This window comes from Nicotiana tabacum, chromosome 7 (assembly GCF_000715075.1).
Source record: "Nicotiana tabacum cultivar K326 chromosome 7, ASM71507v2, whole genome shotgun sequence".
NCBI classification, from domain to species: Eukaryota; Viridiplantae; Streptophyta; class Magnoliopsida; order Solanales; family Solanaceae; genus Nicotiana; species Nicotiana tabacum.
In genome coordinates, this window is record NC_134086.1 from 11,024,386 (window position 1) to 11,048,532 (window position 24,147).

General features: G+C 40.4%; 1 pseudogene; it reads right to left on the bottom strand.

Moving 5' to 3' along the window:
• Positions 1-23,550, bottom strand: part of LOC142161981 (uncharacterized) — a 31,721-nt pseudogene extending 8,171 nt beyond the window's left edge.
• Between the last annotated feature and the right edge of the window lie 597 nt (positions 23,551-24,147).

Genomic DNA, 24,147 nt, shown 5'->3' on the forward strand with positions numbered 1-24,147 from the left:
TGTTCGGGGTGAGCCAGGGAAAAGAATCATTCCTTCTTATCAACCTTTTCCACTCCAAGGTCTAACCAAGGCTTAATTTGGTTATCCTTTATGGAAAACGGAGCCTTCCTCCTGTAACAACAAATAAATGTCAAAAAAAATTGTAGATTGAATTAGATATGTAAAAGATAAATGCTGAAATGCAAGTGTCAAATTATGCATTCATACCTCTTTGAACCTTTGTCGCTACAGTGGTATAACCACTTGTTGAAGTTTTCTAAAACCTCCGGATCTACATATTCACCAATAACAGTAGTAAAAGGGTGCTTGAGGTAGAAAATTTTAGGTCCAACCGAGCTACTGCCCCCAGAACTGTATAGAGCGATAAATGGTGATCGGGCATGCTGTCCCGGATGCCTTGTTCTCCCCGGATGCATAGGTGTTGCATCATCTTGTATAGGCTCGCCAAACTTAACCAACTGGGATAAGTTGTCAGGCAACTCAAAATTATCTAGTGTGACCCTATTCTTCTCAACTCCTGATCCTTCTGAATCACCTAGATCCACATATTGTGCATGTGCACCTTTATTGTCATGACCTATTCCTCATACTGAATCACCTATTCCTCAATGACCTGTTCTGTCTGAGCTGCTACTGTCACTCCGTGAATTGGGGACTGTGCATTGATATATTCCATCACTGTAACACAATTCATATCTTACTTAACAAGAATGTTAAAATTTATAAACAACAAGAAAATATCTCCGAATGACAGTATGATACCTGCTTTGTCTTCATCAGTTGCAACTTGAAAATGTGTATATAAATTACCATGTGATGGAAGATTTTCTTGACCAACTGCACCTTCAACATGTTCTGTTTTATAATTAAAAATGGTAAATAATACTGGAAAATGGTGGCTTGAAAGTTGTAGCATATGTGTAGCAAAATTGTAGATATTTTGTGGATAAGTGTACATATGTTGTATATACACTGAACAACTTGTAGATACTTTGTAGGTATTTTGTAGATACCTGTTTTGCTAGTGCTTTCCTGCACTTGTTCCCCAATATTGAACTAAAAATGCTGATTGTTCAAGTCTTTTTGTTGGTCATTGTTTTTTGTTGAACTGCAAGCAAACTGAATGTTTTATGTTAGTTTGTATATATTTTTTCATATGTCTAAATTATTTTGCTATAAAAGTAAAAGTCAGATCTTACCTTTGCATCATCTTGCACATTTCTACTGTTTATCATTTGCAAAACAGTCTGCACAGAATCATTTATAAACCCTCGAAGGCTATCGAGTTCTACAAAGACAGCTTTACTAAAATCTTCAAGCTTTCTATCAACCTACAAGTTACAATATAGTAAGTTGTTAACTTCATAATATGTCCTAACATACAATGCAAAACATATGCAATTATGTAAAGATATATATCAGAATTTAAAAATTTGTAGATATTTGGTAGACAGTTTATGAAATGTAGATATATAGATAAATTGTAGTTTATATGTATTACCTGTTCAATTCCTTTTTCTAATTTTCTGATCTTCTTAGCAATAGACTCCTTGTCCTCTTCTCCATTTGTTTGTTTGGGTTCCAATGTAGGAGGATCAACATTGGGAACCTCAAATGTTTGTTCACCTTCTTGAACTTTTTACTCAATTTTGTCGGGCAAAATCAGCACTGCAATCTCTTCTCCAGATTCAACTATGTTGGTAAACTGAATGAGGAAAAATAAATTAGTTTGATCAAGGCAGAAAATGTAGAATACTTGTAGATATTTTGAAGGTAAATGTCTAATCATAAAAAAGAAACTATACCTTTTTCCACTCAGGCTTTATCATCTTCTCTTCAAAGGCAGCTAACCAAATCTGCCCCTTACTAGCTGACCATCTTAGTATGCGAGGTATTGAGTTAGAATACCTCGTAGTTAGATCAGTGCTGACAGTAGAGCAACACTCATAAAGCCATACTTGCAATGCTAGTGAGCATCCCCCTATGAGATAAGAATGTACATACGGATTTAGTCTGTGCCTAACAGATTCCATCATCTGGGTGAAAGATTTAATATCCCATGGGTATGACTCATATTACCCAGATTCTACCAAATAGAATCTAAAGTGATCTACAAAAGAAACATGATCTTTGTCCGAAGGACAACTAAAAGATAAAGGATGCACAACTTCACCGCATCCTCATCGTTTACCCAGGATCTAGTGGTTACTATCTGTTTCAAATAAGACTTCTCCACTCTTAATTTGTTAGGAAAATAACTGCTCATTATTTTGCTAACATAAGTGGGAGTATAACCAAAATCAATAACCTGGGTAATACATCTTAGACCAGTAATTAATGCAAACTCACTCAATCCAAAATTTAATGTTTCACCCTTTAACTATACAGAAAAATATGATGCATTAAATTTGGTCAATTCATACTTCATCAGAAAATGAATGGCTTGGTTTTGCATGCATATGGTGGGAAGAGACAGTAAGTATCCAAAACACGTCTTTTTGAAAAGATTCAACTCATTTAAGGATAGAAGCTCTTTAATCTGTCTAGGAATGCTAGGATTTCACAAAGTGTGGAATCTAAGCACCTCATAATCAACATTATGTGGGACAAAAAACTGTCCATTCTGCACAAATAATAAATTAATTTACATTAATAAAATGCATAAAAAGGATACATTCATCTATATTTTATCTACAACATAACTACAAATGATTACATAATATCTACAATTTAAAGCATTTTCTACAAAAAGGCAGCAACAAAGATAACTACAATTCTGCTTCAAATAGTACAAGTTACCTAACAGTATAACTACAAAAAAACTACAAAATATCTAAAACTATAAAGGCAGAACATCACAACTACAAATAATCTTCAAAATTAAGACAATTACTCTATACGTGTCTCACACACGTATAACACAGATTTTACCATCCTAAACCAAACTAAAAAATTAGAAACGAAACTAATAAATGTTTACCTTCGCCAATGATTGGTTCTGAACAATTTTAGGGTATTTTTTTGAATGTTTCTTCATTTTTGGATTTTTCGAACCAGGAGACACCTTTGCTTTCTTTCCTGTTCGAAGATTAGGGACCTCTTCTACAAAGTCGTCGTCTACCGAAATCTCTTTTCCTTTTCATTTGACTTGTTTGCCTGGTGTAGAAGTTTCTCCAGCATCTACATCATGTTTTTGTTTGGTTCTCATCTCGGCTCTGATTTATCGGGGAGAGGAACTATGAGTAGTCTCTGCAATTGCATGTGGAGATTTACCTTGCTTTTTGGGTGATTTTGGGGATAACACACCCAAATCAAATGAGGGTATATCAGCTACTACTAATTTTTTAGGACTTTGTTTTGAAGCTTTGTTGTTCTTTATTGATGAACTTCAACTGGAGTAAAATGAGGAACCAATTTTGTTGAAGAATTTCTTTAATATTTTGTGAATTTAGAGGGAGAATTTGGTTTGAGAAGATGGAAAATGGTAAAAAGAATGTGGGTATGGGTAAAACGTGGGTGAGGCTGAGGGATTAGGAGAGAGAAACGTGGGATGAATGGGGATACTGAGATATATAGATTCCTTTAATTAAGGAGTGAAAAACGTACAATTAATTATACCCTTAATTAATTATGGTATAAAATTGGTAATTTGGTACACTAAGTGTAATTAAGTCAAACCTTAAACATTGAGGGTAATAAGGTTTCCTATGTCGCATAGGAATGTAAAAAATCCAATATAATATGGAGAAAATAAAAAAAGTATGTATATTATGGGAGTACATGAAACACAAAAAAAACTCAAATAATCGGTCTTGAATCCTACTCCAATTCTAGGTTTTTTTCCTGTCCTATTTCAGTTCTAAACCTTCATGATTGTTTTTCTTCTTTGCCTTTTCTACATTGAAATAGAACACCTTTACTTTTTTATAATTTACATCAAATTAAAACATAATACAAAACCTTTTTGCATGGACCTCGAGATGAATCTATCACGCCCCAAACTAGGGGAGGCACGACTGGCACTCGATACCGTATTCGATCGAGTTAGCCACTAAATATACTAGCTAACTAAACTGGGGACCAACAGATCGGGTAGCACAACATCTGAAATACTAAGCCTGGACCATTATGGTCATGACCTAAATAACAATAAGCCATATAAACAAAGGTAGACGAGCCAAAATAATAAAATACTAGCTGGCCGACAAGGTCGCTATTGGAGACATACATGCTTACACACATATATATACATGCCAAGCCTATGGGCTGGAGACTGAAAGCTGCAAAAAGAAACCCAGAATATTGTGTCTACAATAGCCTCTAAGAGTGTCATAAGCACTGTCGGGACAAGGCCCCGACTATACCCAAATTGTACAACAAAAGTAACCATCCTATGAAAGCTCCAGGAAGAGGTGGAGCTTACCAACTCACAGCTGAACCCCGAAATCCTAGCGGAAGGGTCGATCAGAGTCCCTACCTGGACCTGCACGCACGAAGCAAAAATGAAGTGTCCCCGGGCAATGGGACATCAATACGAATAAAATGTACTAGTATGTAAGGCAGAAAGTAGAATCATACATAGCTGATGAAAAAAAAAAGCAATAGAGATACCACCTGACACTGAAACTCTGATAGCCTCCATGGCTGATATCTGACCTCATAGTAATCAAATATGCATGGTATGCTCGTGTAGTCGTATGTCGTGAATACATATATATTGATGTAAATGCATGACATACCCAACCAAATGCTAGCAATGGAGGTCTCTCCCGGTAGCTAACCGGTATCATATTGCCAATTTGTGGCCATCTGTACAATATATATAGTTTTTCGAGCAAATAGGCCTTTTACCTCCGATTATAACTCGAAGTCCATGCATAATATGCCATGTATGATATGAACTTTGAATGCACATAATAGGCCATAACAAGAACTTAGCCAATCTTGGCTCATTGGTACTTTTATTCTCATAATCTCACAATCACCTTCGTATCACATACAATTGTCTCGTGGAACCTTATATGTTTTTTTCTTTGAATAAGCTTGAAAACTTAAATCGACTTTTAGAAAGATAATTTAACTCTAAAGATGTTCGTAAAAAGCTTAAGGTGCTTTACTTAGTCCTTATACCTGATTTCTTAATATTTAGTAAAAGAAAGTATTTCAAAAATCAAGTGTTTTAGTAGTTTAAACATAAAAATTATATTTGAGATTTTTGGAAATCGACGTGTCACTTTAGAGATTTTAAAATATACTTTAACAAGGAAGAAGGACTGATCGCAAATACTAAATGCCTTTCTTTTTTTAGTCACACAACCCAAAGACGAATAAGAATTCGTATATATAAACATATAGTTAAGAAAGCCGACAAAATGACATATATAGATGTCGAATACCTTATTTAACCGAATGAGTGGAATATCAACCTAATAGCATCATGAAAATACTTTAGCTACGATCCCAATACCTTTCACAGAAGGTCTTTCTAGCAATAGAATAGTAAAATATCACATTTGACGTCTTAGGAATTTCCCAGAATTCGTGATAAAAGGAAGGACAAAGCGTAGCCTTAACATACCTTTCCAACGAACGTGCGAATGCATGTAGTTCCTTCACAAAAGTTGTTCCTTACGTCCTAAGCTTCGCAAACACTATACATATGCAGCTTATACGCACCTATAAACAGTTCATAATTGAGTTTAAATCGGCAGATTTGCCATATGACCCTAACTTGTCGAAACGCCCATATAACTTTGTAAAAACTATCATAAAAGAGTCCCAAGATGATTACCTTGGCAAATCAAGTACAAATCCTGAAGAACCAGAAAGAACAACAAATTCCTATCTTCCAAGAATAGCTCCAAACACAACTAATAAAAGGGGAAACGATTGCAAAGCGTAGAGATTACGTTTCTAGGCACGGGGGCAAACTTTAACGATAGAAATCGTTAAAAACGAACCTTAATCACTTAAGAACACTATGGAGCCTTCTCTTCAACTTGCTCACTGTTTTGGGACTAAAATAAAATGTTTTGAGGTCTTAAAAGTCGAATTTGCCGACTTATACCACTTGTTTGACCCGACCCGGTTCGCGACCCAGTTTTAGCCTGGACAGTGCGTGGTAAAATAGTCATAACCTTTTACTCCAATGTCGGTTTGATGTGATGTTTTTTTGTTGCGAACTATACTTATAGACCTTCGATTCGGTAGGTTGTGGGTCCCATAAATTGTCACGACCCCAACCCCGGCCGTGATGGCGCCCAACACAATGCTAGGCAAGCCCGACCAACTAACATCTCACAATCTCTTTCTTTATAATTCAATACCAATTTTCGGGATTTAATACCAATTTAATATAAATAAAAGTATGAATATAACAGATGAAATGTGCGGAAACCATAATCACGAAAAATCTCAATAAAACAGCCCACTGATCCGGTGTCACAAGTCTGAGCCTCTAATACAAGGTTTCAACAATCTAATACAGAAATAAGTCTAAAATGCGGAATAATAAGTGGAGATAGAAGGAGAAATCGGGTCTGCGAACGCCATGCAACTACCTCGATAACTCCGATGAAAACAGAACGGCAGGAAAACTCGCTCTATGCCTCAGGAATACCTGTACCTGCACACATGGTGCAGGGAGTAATGTGAGTATTCCGACCCAATGAGTAATAACAATAAATAATGGCTGACAATATGAAATCACGTAAAGGCACTAAGCAGTTCTATATCAAAACAATAAAATCATTTAAACATCAGTGAATAAGGAAATCATGTGAAATTCTTTTAACCAGGTAAAACAGATATAATCAGTATAAATCAGCTCCTCAAGCATTTTAGTTCATTTATTCGTTCTTATCCTCGGTTCTCAATTCATATACTTCTCACGATAAACGAGTCAATAAATATATATACTGCTGCGGCGTGCAGCCCGATCCGTATATCGCTGTGGCGTACAACCCGATTCATAATAATTATAGTCGATTGCGCTCACTAGGGGTGTGCAGACTCCGGAGGGGCTCCTTCAGCCCAAGCGCTTTATAATTGCTGTGGCGTGCAGCCCGATCCATATAAGTAGTTGCTGCGGCGTGCAGCCCGATCCATAATATGTATAATATATATATATATATATATATATATATATATATATATATATATATATATATATATATATATATATACTATTACGGCGCGCAACCCGATCCATATCATATAAAATATCCTCACTATTGGGTCCTCGACCCCTCTCAGTTATTTAAAAATCATAGCCTCTCGGGCATAATGTACGGTCAAGATCTCAGCCCTCATATCTCTTCCTATTTGTGATTAACATTTCAAAAATTTGGTTCATATCATTATCAAACAATTGGAAACATGACTGAAGATATAAATTCTTTAACAAAATAAATGAGGAAAACCAGTCAAAAAATCCCCTAAGGGTTCTACAAGTCGGCACAAGGCCCCAAGCATGGCAACAAGCCCAATTCACAACAATAAAGTATATATCTTAATCAAAAATGTAGTAAAATATCATTCGGGATGGATCAAGTCCCAATTCCCATAGCATTGAACCTCACACTCGTCACACATCGTGTATCTCAACTTAGTATAGCACTACGTTGTGCAAATTCGGGGTTTCACACCCTCAGGACATCATTTAAAATCATTACTCACCTCAAACTGGCCAAAACTCTAGCTCGCTATGCCCTTGCCTCTCAAATTGGCCTCCACGCGCGTCGAATCTATCCAAAATCAGAACGAATAGGTCACAATATGCTAAGGGAATATAGCCCAAGCGAAAACATTCCAAAAAAATATCAAAAATCTCGAAATTAGCAAAACTCGAACCCCGGGCCCACGTCTCGGAATCGGGTAAAATTTACATTTTCAGAATCCTCATACCTTCACGAGTCTAACCACACCAAAATTATCCAATTCCGATACCATTTGGTCCTTTAAATCATTATTTTATATTTTTGAAAGTTTTCACAATTTTTTTTCCCAAATTCCATCCCAAATCACGAATCAGATGATGAATTCAATGATAGATTCATGTACCCTAGCCAAATCTGAGTTAAAATCACTTACCCTGATGAATTTCTTGAAAAACCCTCGAAAAATCGCCAAAATCCAAGTTCTCTAGGTCAAAATATCAAATAAAACCAAAAACCTCGTATTTATATAGAGTACCTTTCAGGTCTTCTCACCGCGGGCCGCGCCGGTTTTTACGCGGTCCGCGCGATGCCTACCACAGCCACGACCCTTCCGCGCAAGCCAGCGCGGTCAGCGCGACACCTACCGTGGCCGCGCCCGTTTTTGTGCGGTCCGCGCGATGCCTACTGCGGCCGCGCCCCTTCCGCGCAAGCCAGCATGGTCCGCGCGACGCCTACCGCGGCCGCACCCCTGCAGTCCTCTTGGACCTGCTACAGCTGCTGCATTTTTCTGTTATATTTTTCAACTCCAAACTTCCCGTTAGCCATCTGAAATCACCCCGAGGCCCCTGGGACCTCAACCAAAAGCACCAACGCATCCTAAAACATCCTCCAAACTCGTTCCAATCCTCAAAATACCTCAGACAACATCAAAACCATCAAATTACATTGAATTCAAGCCTAAGAACTCCAAGAACTCTTGAATTATGCTTTCGATCAAAAAATCTATCAAATTTCGTCTGGATGACCTGAAATTTTGCACACACATCCCAAATGACATAACGAAGCTACTGCAACTCTCGAAATTCCATTCCGACCCCAATATCAAAATCTCACCTATCAACCGGAAATTGCCAAATATCAATTTCGCCAATTCAAGCCTAAATCTTCTCTACAACTCCAAAACCAATTCCGATCGCGCTCCTAAGTCAAAAATCACCTCCCGAAGCTAATAGAACCATCGGAACTCACATCTGAGCCCTCTAAGACATAAGTCAACATCCGGTTGACTTTTTCCCACTTAAGCCTTCTTAGAAGAGACTAAGTGTCTCATTTCTTACCAAAACCACACCAACCGCAAACCAATCAACCCGATCACATAAAACACGGATAACGAAGCATAAATAAGTTGAAATGGGGGAAGACAAAGCGGTAACTCATGAGACGACTGGCCGGGTCGTCACATCCTCCCCAACTTAAACAAATGTTCGTCCTCGAACGGGTCAAGAAACATACCTGAAGCCTCGAATAGGTGAGGATATCTGCTCTGCATATCCCGCTCGGTCTCCCAGGTAGCCTCCTCCACGAGCCAACCTCTCCACTGCACTTTCACTGAAGCTATATCCTTTGACCTCAACTTCCGAACCTGACGACCCAAAATAGCTACTGGCTCCACATCAAAGGTCAAATCATCATCCAACTGAGCCGTGCTGAAGTCCAAAACATGAGACGGATCCCCAATATACTTCCGGAGCATAGAAACATGAAATACCAGATGCACGCTAGACAAGCTGGGTGGCAAAGCAAGCTTATAAGCTACCTCCCCAATCCTCCGAAGCACCTCGAACGGCCCAATAAATCGCGGACTCAACTTTCCTTTCTTCCCAAATCTCATAACACCCTTCATGGGCGAAACCTTCAGCAAGACCTTCTCACCAATCATGTAGGATACATCTCGAACCTTCCGGTCCATATAACTCTTCTGACGTGACTGAGCTGTACGAAGTCTTTCCTGAATCACCTTCAGTTTCTCTAAGACATCCTGAACCAAGTCTATTCCCAACATCCTAGCCTCGCCAGGCTCGAACCAACCAACTGGAGATCTACACCGTCTCCCATACAAGGCCTCATATGGTGCCATCTGAATGCTGGACTGATAGCTGTTGTTGTAGGCAAACTCTGCAAGCGGCAGAAACTCATCCCAAGAACCTCCGAAATTAATAACACAGGCGTGCAACATGTCCTCCAGTATCTGAATAGTGCGCTCGGATTGTCCGTTCGTCTGAGGATGAAACGTTGTGCTCAACTCTACCTGAGTACCCAACTCTCTCTACACGGCCCTCCAAAACTACAAAGTAAACTGAGTACCTCTATTTGAGATGATAGAAACCGGAACCATGCAATCGAACAATCTCCCGGATATAAATCCCTGCCAACCGCTTTGAAGAATAGGTAGTACACACAGGAATGAAGTGCGCGGACTTGGTCAGCCGATCCACAATCACCCAAATAGCATCAAACTTCTTCAAATTCCGAGGAAGTCCAACCACAAAGTCCATAGTGATCCTTTCCCACTACTACTCGGGAATGACCATCTGTTGAAGCAAGCCACCCGGTCTCTGATGCTCATATTTCACCTGCTGACAATTGAGACATCGAGCTACAAATACCACAATATCTTTCTTCATTCTTCTCCACCAATAGTGCTGCCTCAAATCCTGATACATCTTCGCGGCACCCGGATGGATAGAATACCGCGAGCTATGGGCCTCTTCCAGAATCAACGCTCTAAGCCCATCCACATTGGGCACACAAATCCGGCCCTGCATCCTCAACACACCATCATCACCGATGGTTACATCTCTGGCATCACCATGCTGAACTCTATCCTTAAGGACAAGCAAATGCGGATCATCATACTGGCACTCTTTGATGCGATCATATAAGGAAGACCGAGAAACCACACAAGCCAACACCCGACTGGGCTCCGAAATATCCAATCTCACAAACCGATTGGCCAAGTCCTGAACATCAACTGCAATGGGTATCTCCCCAACTAAAATATATGTCAAACTGCCCATACTCACTGCCTTTCGGCTTAAAGCATCGGCTACTACATTGGCCTTTCCCGGATAATACAAAATAGTGATATCATAATCCTTAAGCAACTCCAACCATCTCTGCTGCCTCAAATTAAGATCCTTTTGCTTGAACAAATGCTGAAGACTGCGATGATCAGTGAACACCTCACAAGATACGCCATACAAGTAATGCCTCCAAATCTTCAATGCATGAACTATGGCAGCCAACTCCAAATCATGAACGGGGTAGTTCTTCTCATGGGGCTTCAACTGACGAGAAGCATAAGCAATAACTCTACCCTCCTGCATCAACACACAACCAATCCCAACTCTCGAAGCATCACAATACACAGTATATGAACCTGAAGCTGATGGAAAAACCAACACCAGAGCTGTGGTCAAGGCTGTCTTGAGCTTCTGAAAGCTCTCCTCACACTCGCCCGACCATACAAATGGAGCACCCTTCTGAGTCAACTTGGTCAAGGGCGATGCAATGGATGAAAATCCTTGAACAAACCGACGATAATAGCCTGCTAACCCAAGAAAGCTACAAATCTCTGTGGCTGAGGACGGTCTAGGCCAACTCTGAACAGCCTCTATCTTCTTTTGGTCAACCTGAATACCCTTACTGGACACCACGTGTCCCAAGAAAGCCAATGTACTGAGCCAAAACTCACACTTGGAGAAATTTGCATAAAGTTTCTCCTCCCTCAATCTCTGCAACACAACTCTCAAATGCTCCGCGTGCTCCTCCTGACTACGCGAGTACACCAGGATATCATCAATGAATACTATAACGAACGAATCAAGGTAAGGCCGGAACACGTTGTTCATCAAATGCATGAATGCTGCTGGGGCATTGGTTAGCCTGAAAGACATAACAAGAAACTCGTAATGACCATATCTGGTCCTGAAAGCAGTCTTAAGAATATCTGAATCCTTGATCTTCAACTGGTGATAGCCCGAACGGAGATCAATCTTGGAGAACACTCTCGCTCCCTGAAGCTGATCAAATAAATCATCAATGCGAGACAAAGGATACTTGTTCTTAATTGTTACTTTGTTCAATTGCCTATAATCGATACACATTCTCATTGTGCCATCCTTCTTCTTCACAAATAGAACGGGCACACCCCAAGGTGACACATTAGGCCAAATGAACCTCTTATCTAGGAGTTCCTGAAGCTGTTCTTTCAATTCCTTCAACTCTGCTGGTGCCATACGATACAGCGGAATAGAAATGGGCTGAGTGTCCGGCAACAGGTCAATACCAAAATCAATATCCCTGTCCGGTGGCCCGGCAGGTCTGCAGGAAAAACATCAGGAAAATCCCTCACAACTGGAACAGAATCAATACTAGGAGTCTCGGCTCCAACATCCCTCACAAACGCTAGATATGAAAGGCAACCCTTCCCAACCATATGTTGGGCCTTCAAGAAGGATATAACTCTACTAGGAACATAATCAGTCACACCATGCCACTCGATCCGTGGTACACCCGGCATAGCCAAAGTGACTGTCTTAGCATGACAGTCTAGAATAGCACGACACGGGGATAGCCAATCCATGCCCAAAATGACATCAAAATCCACCATGCTCAATAGCAATAGATCTACTCGGGTCTCCAGACCCCCAATAGTCACCACACATGACCGGTACACACGGTCTACAACAACAGTATCACCCACCGGGGTAGATACATGAATAGGTAAAGCAAGAAACTCATAGGGCGTACCCAAATAATGAGCAAAGTATGATGACACATAAGAAAGGTGGAACCGGGATCAAATAATGCAAAGGCATCTCTGTGGCAGACTGAAACAATACCTGTAATGACAGCATCCGAAGCAATGGCATCGAGTCTGCCTAGGAGTGCATAGAAACGGGCCTGACCCCCCCGGATCGACCTCCCCTTCTATGGCGACCCCTGGCTGCCTGACCTCCACCCCTAGCTGTCTGGGCGGGTGGTGAAGTAACTGGAGCAGAAGTCGAGGGCTAACCCCTTTGCTGATACTGACCATCGCGAAGTCGGGGACACTACCTCCTCATATGCCCAAACTCTCCGCACTCGTAACAACTACCCGGTGCTGGATATGGGGACTGAAGGGAACCCCTGGCACCATAATGGCTAGAAGAAGGACCTGCCACGGAAGAACCCTGGACTGATGGGGCACGAGATGAACTCTGAGATGGAAGGGCGCTGAGTGATGACTGGCCCTGCTGCGACCCATGATAACCACGACCTGAGGATGCCCCACGATATTTTGGATGGGCCGACTGAGCAGGCCTAAAAGAACGACCTCTACCCTGCTGGAACTGGCCCCTCGAAGGAGCACCACTGAAACTGCTAGAGCATCGAGGCCTCTTGGCCTCTCTCTCCTTTCTATCCTGACGGCGAACCATCTCAATCTCCCGAGCGATATCAACCACCTCCTCGAATGTATCACCTAATACCCTCTCTCTAGTCATCAAGATACGGAGATGGTAGTTAAGGCCATCCACAAATCTCCTGATCCTCTCCTGATCGGTTTGGAACCATCCAAACGGCATGACGAGCCAACTCAGAATACCTCACCTCATACTGTGACACAGTCATATCTCCCTGCTTTAGCCACTCAAACTACCTACGCAGCTCCTCCCTACGAGATTTCGGTACATACATCTCCAAGAAGAGAGTGGAGAACTCCTGCCAAGTCAGGGGCGCTGCACCAACCGGCCTACGCCTCTCATACGCCTCCCACCAAGTGAAGGCAGCCCCAGTAAACTAAAAGGTGGTAAATGCCACACCACTAGTCTCAAGAATCCCTATTGTACGGAGCATCCGCTGACACTTATCAAGAAAACCCTGGGCATCCTCGCCCTCGGCACCACTGAATGACGGAGGCTGGAGTCTACCAAACCTCTCAAGACGACGCTACTCATCGTCCGGCATGACTGGCACAACAAACTCTTGAGCTGGTACAACCGGCTGAGTTGGCGGTGCCCCCGGTGTCTGTAGTCCCTTTACTACCCGCTTAGGTGTACGAGCAACGGGGGTCTGAATGCCTCCCCCGGCCTGTGAAGTAGCTGCTGCTGTGGTGGCTGAAACTGCCTGAGTCAGGCCTTTGCAAACTGTCAAGATCTGCGCCAAGGCCTCCTGTAGACCCGGGATCACGATGGGCACTGCTGGTTCCTGAACCGGTGTTGCTGTTGGAGCCTGATCGGGAGTTGAGGCAGCTGGTGGGTCAATAGGTGCTGCCCTCGCTACCCTGCCTCTACCACGGCCATGACCGTGCACACAGCCTTTGGTGACCTTAGTGGGTGGCACTGGTGGTCGTCTGCCTCGTCCGGTAGCGCGAGTCCTCGCCATCTGCGAGAGAATAGAATAATGGAAGTTTAGTACTCGGACCAACAAGTTCACACGATAAGAGTTTCAAGAACATGAAGTTTTTCTTAAAGGTTCTGCAGCCTCTCGAGGATAAATATAGACGTCTCCGTACTGATCCGCGAGACTCTACTAAACCGGCTCATGACTCGCGAGACCAAGTAACCTAGGCTCTGATACCAACTTGTCATGACCCCAACCCCGGCTGTGATGGCGCCCAACACAATGCTAGGCAAGCCCGACCAACTAACATCTTACAATCTCTTTCTTTATAATTCAATACCAATTTTCGGGATTTAATACCAATTTAATATAAATAAAAGTATGAATTTAACAGATGAAATGTGCGGAAACCATAATCACAAAAAATCTCTGTAAAATAGTCCACTAATCTGGTGTCACAAGTCTGAGCCTCTAATACAAGGTTTCAACAATCTAATACAAAAATATGTCTAAAATGCGAAATAATAAGTGGAGATAGAAGGAGAAATCGGGTCTGCGAACGCCATGCAGCTACCTCGATAACTTTGATGAAAACAGAACGGCAGGAAAACTTGCTTTATGCCTCAGGAATACCTGTACCTGCATACATGGTGCAAGGAGTAATGTGAGTGCTCCGACCTTGTGAGTAATAACAATAAATAATGGCTGACCGTATGAAATCACGTAAAGGCACTAAGCAGTTCTATATCAAAATAGTAAAATCATTTAAACATCAGTGAATGAGGAAATCATGTGAAATTCTTTTAACTAGGTAAAACAGATATAATCAGTATAAATCAGCTCCTCAAGCATTTTAGTTCATTTATTCGTTCTTATCCTCAGTTTTCAATTCATATACTTCTCACGATAACTGAGTCAATAAATATATATATCGCTGCGACGTGCAGCCCGATCCGTATATCGTTGTGGCGTACAGCTCGATCCATAATAATAATAGTCGACTGCGCTCACTGGGGGTGTGCAAACTCCGAAGGGGCTCCTTCAGCCCAAGTGCTTTATAATTTCTGCGGCGTGCAGCTTGAACCATATAAGTAGTTGCTGCGGCGTGCAGCCCGATCCATAATATGTATAATATATATATATATATATGCTGTGGCGCGCAGATATATATATCTGCAGCGGCGCGCAGCCCGATCCATATCATATAAAATATCCTCACTAATAGGTCCTTGACCACTCTCAGTCATTTAAAAATCATAGCCTCTCGGGCATAATGTACGGTCGGGATCTCAGCCCTCATATCTCTTCCTATTTATGATTAACATTTCAAAATTTTGGTTCATATCATTCTCAAACAATTGGAAACATGACTGAGGATATAAATTCTTTAACAAAATAAGTGAGGAAAACCAGTCAAAAAATCCCCTAAGGGTTCTACAGGTCGGCATAAGGCCCCAAGCATGGCAACAAGCCCAATTCACAACAATAAAGTATATGTCTCAATCAAAAATGTAGTAAAATATCATTCGGGATGGACCAAGTCCCAATCCCCATAGCATTGAACCTCACGCTCGTCACACAGCGTGTATCTCAACTTTGTATAGCACTACGTTGTGCAAATCCGGGGTTTCACACCCTCAGGACATCATTTAAAATCATTACTCACCTCAAACTAGCCAAAACTCTAGCTCGCTATGCCGCTGCCTCTCAAATTGGCCTCCACGAGCGTCGAATCTATCCAAAATCAGAACGAATAGGTCACAATATGCTAAGGGAACATAGCCCAAGCTTAGCAAAACCCGAGCCCCGGGCCCACGTCTCGGAATCGGGTAAAATTTATATTTTCAGAATCCTCATACCCTTACAAGTCTAACCACACCAAAATTATCCAATTCTGATACCATTTGGTCCTTCAAATCATTATTTTACATTTTTGAAAGTTTTCACAATTTTCTTCCCAAATTCCATCCCAAATCACGAATCAAATGATGAATTCAATGATAGATTCATGTACCCTAGCCAAATCTGAGTTAAAATCACTTACCCAAATGAATTTCTTGAAATCCCCTCGAAAAATCGCCAAAATCCGAGCTCTCTAGGTCAAAATATCAAATAAAACCCAAAACCTCATATTTATATAGAGTACCCTTCAGGTCTTCTCACCGCGGGCCGCGCCCGTTTTTGTGCGGTCCGCGCGATGCCTACCACGGCCGCGCCCCTTCTGCGCAAGCCAGCGTGGTCCGCGCGACACCTACTACGGCCGCGCCCATTTTTGTGCGGTCCGCGCGATGCCTACTGCGGCCGCGCCCCTTCCGCGCGAGGCCTACCGCGGCCGCGCCCCTGCAGTCCTCTTGGACCTGCTACAGCTGCTGCATTTTTCTGTTATATTTTTCAACTCCAAACTTCCCGTTAGCCATCCGAAATCACCCCGAGGCCCCCAGGACCTCACCCAAAAGCACCAACGCATCCTAAAACATCCTCCAAACTCGTTCCAATCCTCAAAACACCTCAGACAACATCAAAACCATCAAATTACATCGAATTCAAGCCTAAGAACTCCAAAAACTCTTGAATTATGCTTTCGACCAAAAAGTCTATCAAATTTCGTCCGGATGACCTGAAATTTTGCACAACATCCAGTTGACTTTTTCCCACTTAAGCCTTCTTAGAAGAGACTAAGTGTATTATTTGTTACCAAAACCACACCAACCGCAAACCAATCAACCCGATCACATAAAACACGGATAACGAAGCATAAATAAGCTAAAATGGGGGAAGACGGAGTGGTAACTCATGAGACGACTGGCCGGGTCGTCACATAACTCTTTATATATTAGGATAAATGGTCTGATACATTTGATCCAAAGTTTAGAAATTTTGTTAGAGAAATATACGATAACTTTTGCCGACCTTTATTTCGCAAATTGCTTGATTCCAAAACGTAACATGTGACCAGTGTGATATTATAATACCTCATAACACATTATTCTCAGCATATTAGACACTCTTAGTCTTATCCCACAAGTGCAAGTTAACTTAAACCTTCTGAACGCGCGGGGTGCTACCCGAGCCATTTCTTTAACCACAAACCTTTGTTTAAGGGATTCCTTTGACCTAATGCTTTAGTTTAGTTCCTTGATATTACCACACATTTTCAATCTTATTCTCCCAATGTGCTATACCCAATCATATATACCTAATATAACCACGCCACCTTACGTATATTACGTAAGAGAAGAGAGAGAAAAAAACACATGGGGTCTCATAGAATTGCCCCACGGCGGCTATGCATCCGGTTAATCTTTGCACGAATTTCACGTTGTCCACAACCGTGATATCTTTTATGGCTTTGATCTTGTTGGGGTTGATCTAGATTCCCCGGTTAGATACCATGAATCCAAGGAATTTACCTGATCTAACTCCAAACGCACATTTCTCCAGGTTCAGCTTCATATTGTACTTCTTCAATATGCTAAAAGTATGTTTTAAATGGTCCTCTACTCGCAGGGACTTAACCAACATATCGTCAATGTAAACCTTCATTGATTCTCAAACATCCGGTTTACTAGGCGTTGATAAGGTGTACCGGCATTTTTTAATCTGAATGGCATCACGTTATAGTAGTATGTGTCGTACTTAGTGATGAAGGAGGTTTTTTCCTGATCACCCGGGTTCATCCGTATTTGGTTGTACCCAAAGTAGGCATCGGGAAAACTGAGGATCACGTGGCAAATCTGGCTCGGATATTGGGCATAGGGAAGGAGTTCTTTGGACATGCCTTATTCAAATCCTTATAGTCTACACACATTCTTAATTTATTCACTTTTTAAGGGACTACCACTATGTTTGCTAACCAATCCGGGTATTTAACCTCCCGAATGGATCTTATTTAAGGAGCTCAGATACCTCGTTCTTGATGAAAGCATGTTTGACCACAGACTGGGGTCTCCTCTTCTACTTGGCTGGGTGGAACTTCGGGTCCAGGCTTAGCTTGTGAGTGGATATTTCCGGCGAAATCCCTGTCATATCAAGCTAGGACCGTGCGAAGCAATCTTTGTTAACTATAAGGAATTGAATAAGTTTTTTCCTGAGCTCGGGGCTTAACCCTGTGCCTAGGTATACCTTTCGATCGAGCAAGTGTTCTGTTAGTGTGACTTGCTCTAGTTCCTCGATCGTTGATTTTGTAGTGTCGGAATCGTCGGGGCTTATGAAAGATCTGGGGACTCCGTAGTCATTGTTCTCGTTTACCCCTCATTCCTCCGACTCTATTGAGGCTGGTATCGGTGATTGCTATTTGACCCCATCTTTGACCATCCAATTCGGATCCTCCGATGTTGAGAGTGTGGATGCCGGGATTACTTCATTAACCACGAACATCTTCTTTGCAGCCGGTTGTTCCCCATAAATTTTTTTGACTCCTCCAGGTGTTGGGAATTTCACTTTGCTTGATCTTGAATACGTCGGATTTCCTTGTTGCTATTTTGATGGCACCGGTATGTTCCTTAATGAAAGAATCTGCCAGCAGGGCAAATGAATTTTATTATCATTTTTATTCTAACTAGTATATATGGAGATTTGGTTGTCGTAGATTATGTTTTCTTGCTCTATAGCTGGTTGTATTACTGCTAATGGTAGAGTGTGTCATGATATTTGTAGGGAAGGTGATCAAGGTTTGCATGACAACCACGTGTTGATTCTTAGAATATGATTATGTAATTTATGGTGTTTAACAGCAGTCGGTGTGATATTTAGTGAATTAGATCAAGTGACAACTGATATTATTTCAGTTTGATAATTGAATTTAGAAAATGAGAAAGAAAAAAGAAGGTATATTGTACTAGTTATATTAAAAAAAGGTAAACAAATATTTACAATATCAGTTATTTTTTCTTATTGTATAAAAAAGAATAATAAAAATAGTGAAAACAGTAAATCAAATTAGATTATGAAGAGAAAAAGAATATAAAAAAAGAAGTTAAATGAAATTAAAAAGGGAAAAAAGAAGAAAACGAGAAAAAAAGAAAAGGAGAAAAGAAAGAAAAAAAGGGAAAAAGAAAATAAACATAGAAATAAAAAAGAATTGGAGAAAAAAAAAACTCCCCACAAAAACTACTATGGGTAGGAAATGTAATTAGTTTGATGAATAGGAAAACAAATGGGTAAACAAGGGTAAATAGTTTCGTTTTTGTGGGTAACTGTATCATTCTCCCTTCATTTTTTTATGTTGGACCGGGCCGGTGTTGGAGCAGTTCAATCTTCAACAAAACAAGAAATTTAAAAATAGCCAGATTTACAGGCGGTCATTCAAAAATAACCACAATTTCAAAAGTAATCAAAATTTAGTCAATTTTCATGTAAAGATAAATCTGAACGAAAACACTGTTCAAAATCTGAAAAAATACTTCAACATAATATACTGGAGTTCCACTATAATATACCGGTCCTGCATAATATACTAAAGTTTGGAGCATCGGTGCTCCAGTCTCCAGTATATTATATTGGAGCCAGCGAAGTATACCGGTCCAGCATAATATGCTGGAAGTTCATACACAGGTGCACCGAACTCCAGTATATTATGTTGGACCGGTCTCTATTGCAGCAAAATAGTGGCTATTTTTTAATGACTTGACAAACACTGGCTATTTTTGAATGACCAGTCCGAAAACAAGTTAGACCGTGCTATTTTAACATTCAATTATATTGAAGAAAATGTGTCGAAAATTTATAGTGGTTTTTTTCCTGATTTATTACGTCTAAAAATAAAAAAATTCATAAGCCACATAACTAATTGACACGTGCATAAGTTTTTTTTATTCTGCCTGAATAGTCATGTAGAAGTCCCAAACATTTATATTCCATTAATCTCAAACTACCAATGTGGAATGATTTTACCAATTCAAATAAAATGTAACATTGCTCTGTAGCTATAATTGTACTTATGGAACCTTTTCAAAGATGGTGAAGGGTATGATATATATCCCTCTACTATTAACTATTATTTAAAATTGTCCTTGGGTCAAAAGACTCCTTATCGTACACTATTAATTAAAATTACTCCTAAACTGACTGAATGGACAAGTGGCATGGATTTAAGGCTCAAGGCCATATGGTTTTTTTTACCTAATTGATCTGAACCCGCTCCTGATCCACAAACTTGACCCACTTTTCTCCAACTAATTTAACACGGGAACCTAAATTAGTCGACCACTTTGCACTTTCTCTTTCACTCTCTCTAGAAGACTCTGCTAGAACCCTAGATGAAAATTGTTGATTTCCACTGCAAATGCATTAAAAGTAACATTTTTCTCCATGAAAAGGCTTCATTTTTCTTTCCTTAACTGTTTTTTGCTTGATATTTGCGTGTTATTTCTGTTTTGGCAGAATACATTAATAGCCCCTTAAAATTGTCCACACTATTTACTTAGACACTTTATCTTAAATCTATTTTATTTGAATACTCCAACCATATCTCAAATGTGTCATTTAGACACAAAATTGATAAGCAGTCAAATATAAAACATGCGTGTAATTCACACGCCAGGGTGACAAATAAGATGGGGACATGTGGATTTAAAAAAAAATCACTTTTGAAAGAAAAGTAAAAGAAAAATAAGAACCCCACCCCATCCTTTCGTCATCTTCCTCGATGACACCTCCCCCTGTTACACCCCATGTTTTCGTACGTGGAAGTATGCCATAAATAAATTGATGAAAGCTCGAAAATGAGATGTTACATCCCGCATTTTTTTTGTACATTAAAGTTCCGTCGTAAGTTAATCGACGTAAGCTAGGGAATGAGATTATTTTAGGATTATAAGTATTATGCTATTTCAAACAAGGGATAAGTAAATTCGTGAAGGTGAGAGGGTAAGCAGATTGAAAAAATGAGTTTCGTCGAAGTTTGGCATTTTGGGATAAAATACGGCCCGAGCTAAAATACCCGGTATTTATGAACTAGTATCATACAAGGTACCACATGATCATGATAGTAAGGTGTATAAAGTGTGTTAAAAGTGAGTAGTATTTTAAGTGTTTGAGATAATTCTTAATTATGTGAATAATTGGGTAATTATTGATTAATGAGGGATTAACAAGTTAATTAAGGAATTGTGGATAAACTTAATTAAGAGTTCGTTTGGCTTAGCTGATAAGCATTAGGTGCTGAAAAATACTTTTAAGTGCTGAAGCTGATTTAAAAAATAAGCAGTTACGTGTTTGGATAAAAGTGTTGAAATTAATAATAAGCAGCTGAAGAACTGGGTATACGAAAAGTTTTGTTTTAAAAAGAAATATTTTAGGGATAGAATTATAAATATTTTGGTCAAACCTAAAATGCTTATAAGCTGAAATTTGATAAGTTGGTGGAGACCAACTTATGGCTTTTGACTTATTTTGGGCTTATAAGCACTTAACTTATAAGCACTTTTAATTTTACCAACTTATAAGCTTAGCCAAACACCCTCTAAGCTATTGGATAAGCTTAATCAAGACAACAACGTGGCAACCCAAGATTTCTCTTAGTCATTACAATATGTGGCATGTAGGGGCCTTAAGGCCAAAGATTAGTCATCCTAAAGGTGGGAGCACTCTCTTTGATAAAGACACAAGTCATTAAAGGGTAATGTTATATTTAGAATGCAAAGGATTACAAAAAAGCTCTTATGAAGTGAGATGCTCTTAAGAGCCCATACACATTTTCCCATATCAGTAAGAAAGTGATGTACTTATGTTGGCTAAGATATCGGATGAAAGCCACAAAATTCATACGAGACTACGTAATGTTATAGCAACAGAATTTTGCGATACTAAAGGAGTAAGGTGCAATCTTTCTCAAGAATAACATACGGATTTTTTCCTACTTTAATATGCCATTATGTGTTGTCGCAAGTGACGTGTATTAGAGGATTTTCAAAAGAACTGGTTCAGGTATGTTAAGGCTATTCCTTCTTTCTTTTGGCATAATCTATACGACACAAACAAAATGAGCAAATACACAATTTCCATAAATGACTCTATTCATAGAAATGCTAGAGATGCTTATATTCTTGATTCCCTATGTGTCTTATTATTCTATCATCTGTCCATGGGTCTTAGAAAATACGTAAGTTGATAAAGTCTATTTCATGATATAAATCAGAGGCATAATGGACTCCAAAAGATTTTATTGATTGTCACGATCTAAACCTATGGGCCGCAGCGGGCATCCGGTACCTTACTTAACCAAGTACCAACATAACGTATATTTCCATATCATACTTATCATAGATAACTAAGCTGGAAGGCTGCTATGAAATAAGTAGAATACAACATGTGATATCAACTTATACATAAGACATACGGGCCTATAAGACCAAAATAACCACTCGTATACTGAATATAGGCCGACCAGGCCATACAACCTTTTACGTACATGACATCTGTCTACAATCCTCTAAGAATACATAATTTTTATAAAGGTCGGGACAGAGTCTCGCCATACAAAACAATACACGTCTAAATCATACTAACCAAACAAGAAACTCCGAAGTAAATGAAGTACACCAACATCTTCCGCTGGCCTGATAGCCTATTTGGAGGGCTCTCGACGTGCCTATCGGAACCTATGGGCATGAAACTCAGCGTCCCAAGGTAAAAGGGACGTCAGTACGAATAATGTACCGAGTATGTAAGACACATAAATAAGTACATAACAGACATTGAAGAAATATAGAGTAAATGACTCAACCTGTAAGTCTGGATAACTCTGTAAATTATGAAATAATTATAGTGTCATGCATATGCATATGAATGTCATGTCGTGCATAGGTACATGTTTCATAACATCATCAGGCCTCTGAGGGCATCCCATCATATTATATCAGCCACTGTGGGTAAAATCATCAACGTATACCAGATGATAGGTGGCGGTACATATATAACGCCGTAACTTTTTTTCATATCCCATATACATATAAAATACATATATACACATATATAACGTCATCTAGTCATGGGTCAATGTGCATGTATAAATGCATGAAATGCATATGAAATACGTTAATAAAATCTCTCAGTACGTCATAAGACCATTATGCCTCTGATTAATACCATGAAATAAACTTTATCAACTTACATATTTTTTGAGACCCATGAACAGATGAGTAGGTTTAGTAGAGTCTTGCGGATCAGTACAGAGACGTCTGTACTTATCTTCCAGAACTGAACCCGTAGGAAACTTCACATTATTGAATTCTTGTTGTGCGAATCTGTTGATTCTGGTAACTAAACTTCTGTCATTCTATTCTCTTATAGATAGTGAGAACACGTACTACTGGGCAAGATGGACAGATACCAGTACCACCAGTTAGGGCAGCGAGAGACCGAGGTCGCGGTAGAGGCCATGGTAGGGGCAGAGGCACAACTCATACACCTGTAGACCCACAAGTCGCTCAAGCTTAGGATCAGGTCCCAGATACAGTTGAGCCAGTGGGGCAAGCTCAGGCACCAGTTGTGCCCATCCTAATTCCATGCCTTCAAGAGGCCTTAGCTCAGATTTTGATCGTGTGCACCAATTTTGCTCAGGGGGCGCAGTTTTGGCCGTAGCAACCACTTCTCAGGCCGGGGGTGGTACTCAGACTCCCATTGTCCGCACACCAGAGCAGGTGATGAAGGGACTCCAGACATCGGGGGCACTACCAGCCCAGTCGGTTGCAGCTGCTCAGGCCCATGTGGTTCCTGCCATGCCTGATGATGAGCAGTGGAGATTGGAGAGGTTCGGGAGGCTCCAGCCTTTATCTTTCAGCAGGGCAGAGTCGGAGGATGCCTAAGGTTTCTTGGATAATTGTCAGAGGATTCTTCGTACAATAGGTATTCTAGAGACCAATAGGGTCTCGTTCATTACTTTTTAGTTCACTAGGGCTGCCTTTAGTTGGTGGGAGGCTTATGAGAGGTGCAGGTCAGTCAGTGCAGCACCACTTACATGGCATAAGTTCTCTATTCACTTCTTAGAGAAGTTCGTATCGCAGTCTCGCGGAGAGGAGCTGTGCAGACAGTTTGAGCAGTTACATCAGGATGACATGTTTGTAACGCAGTACGAGATGAGGTTTTTTGAGTTGGCTTGTCACAT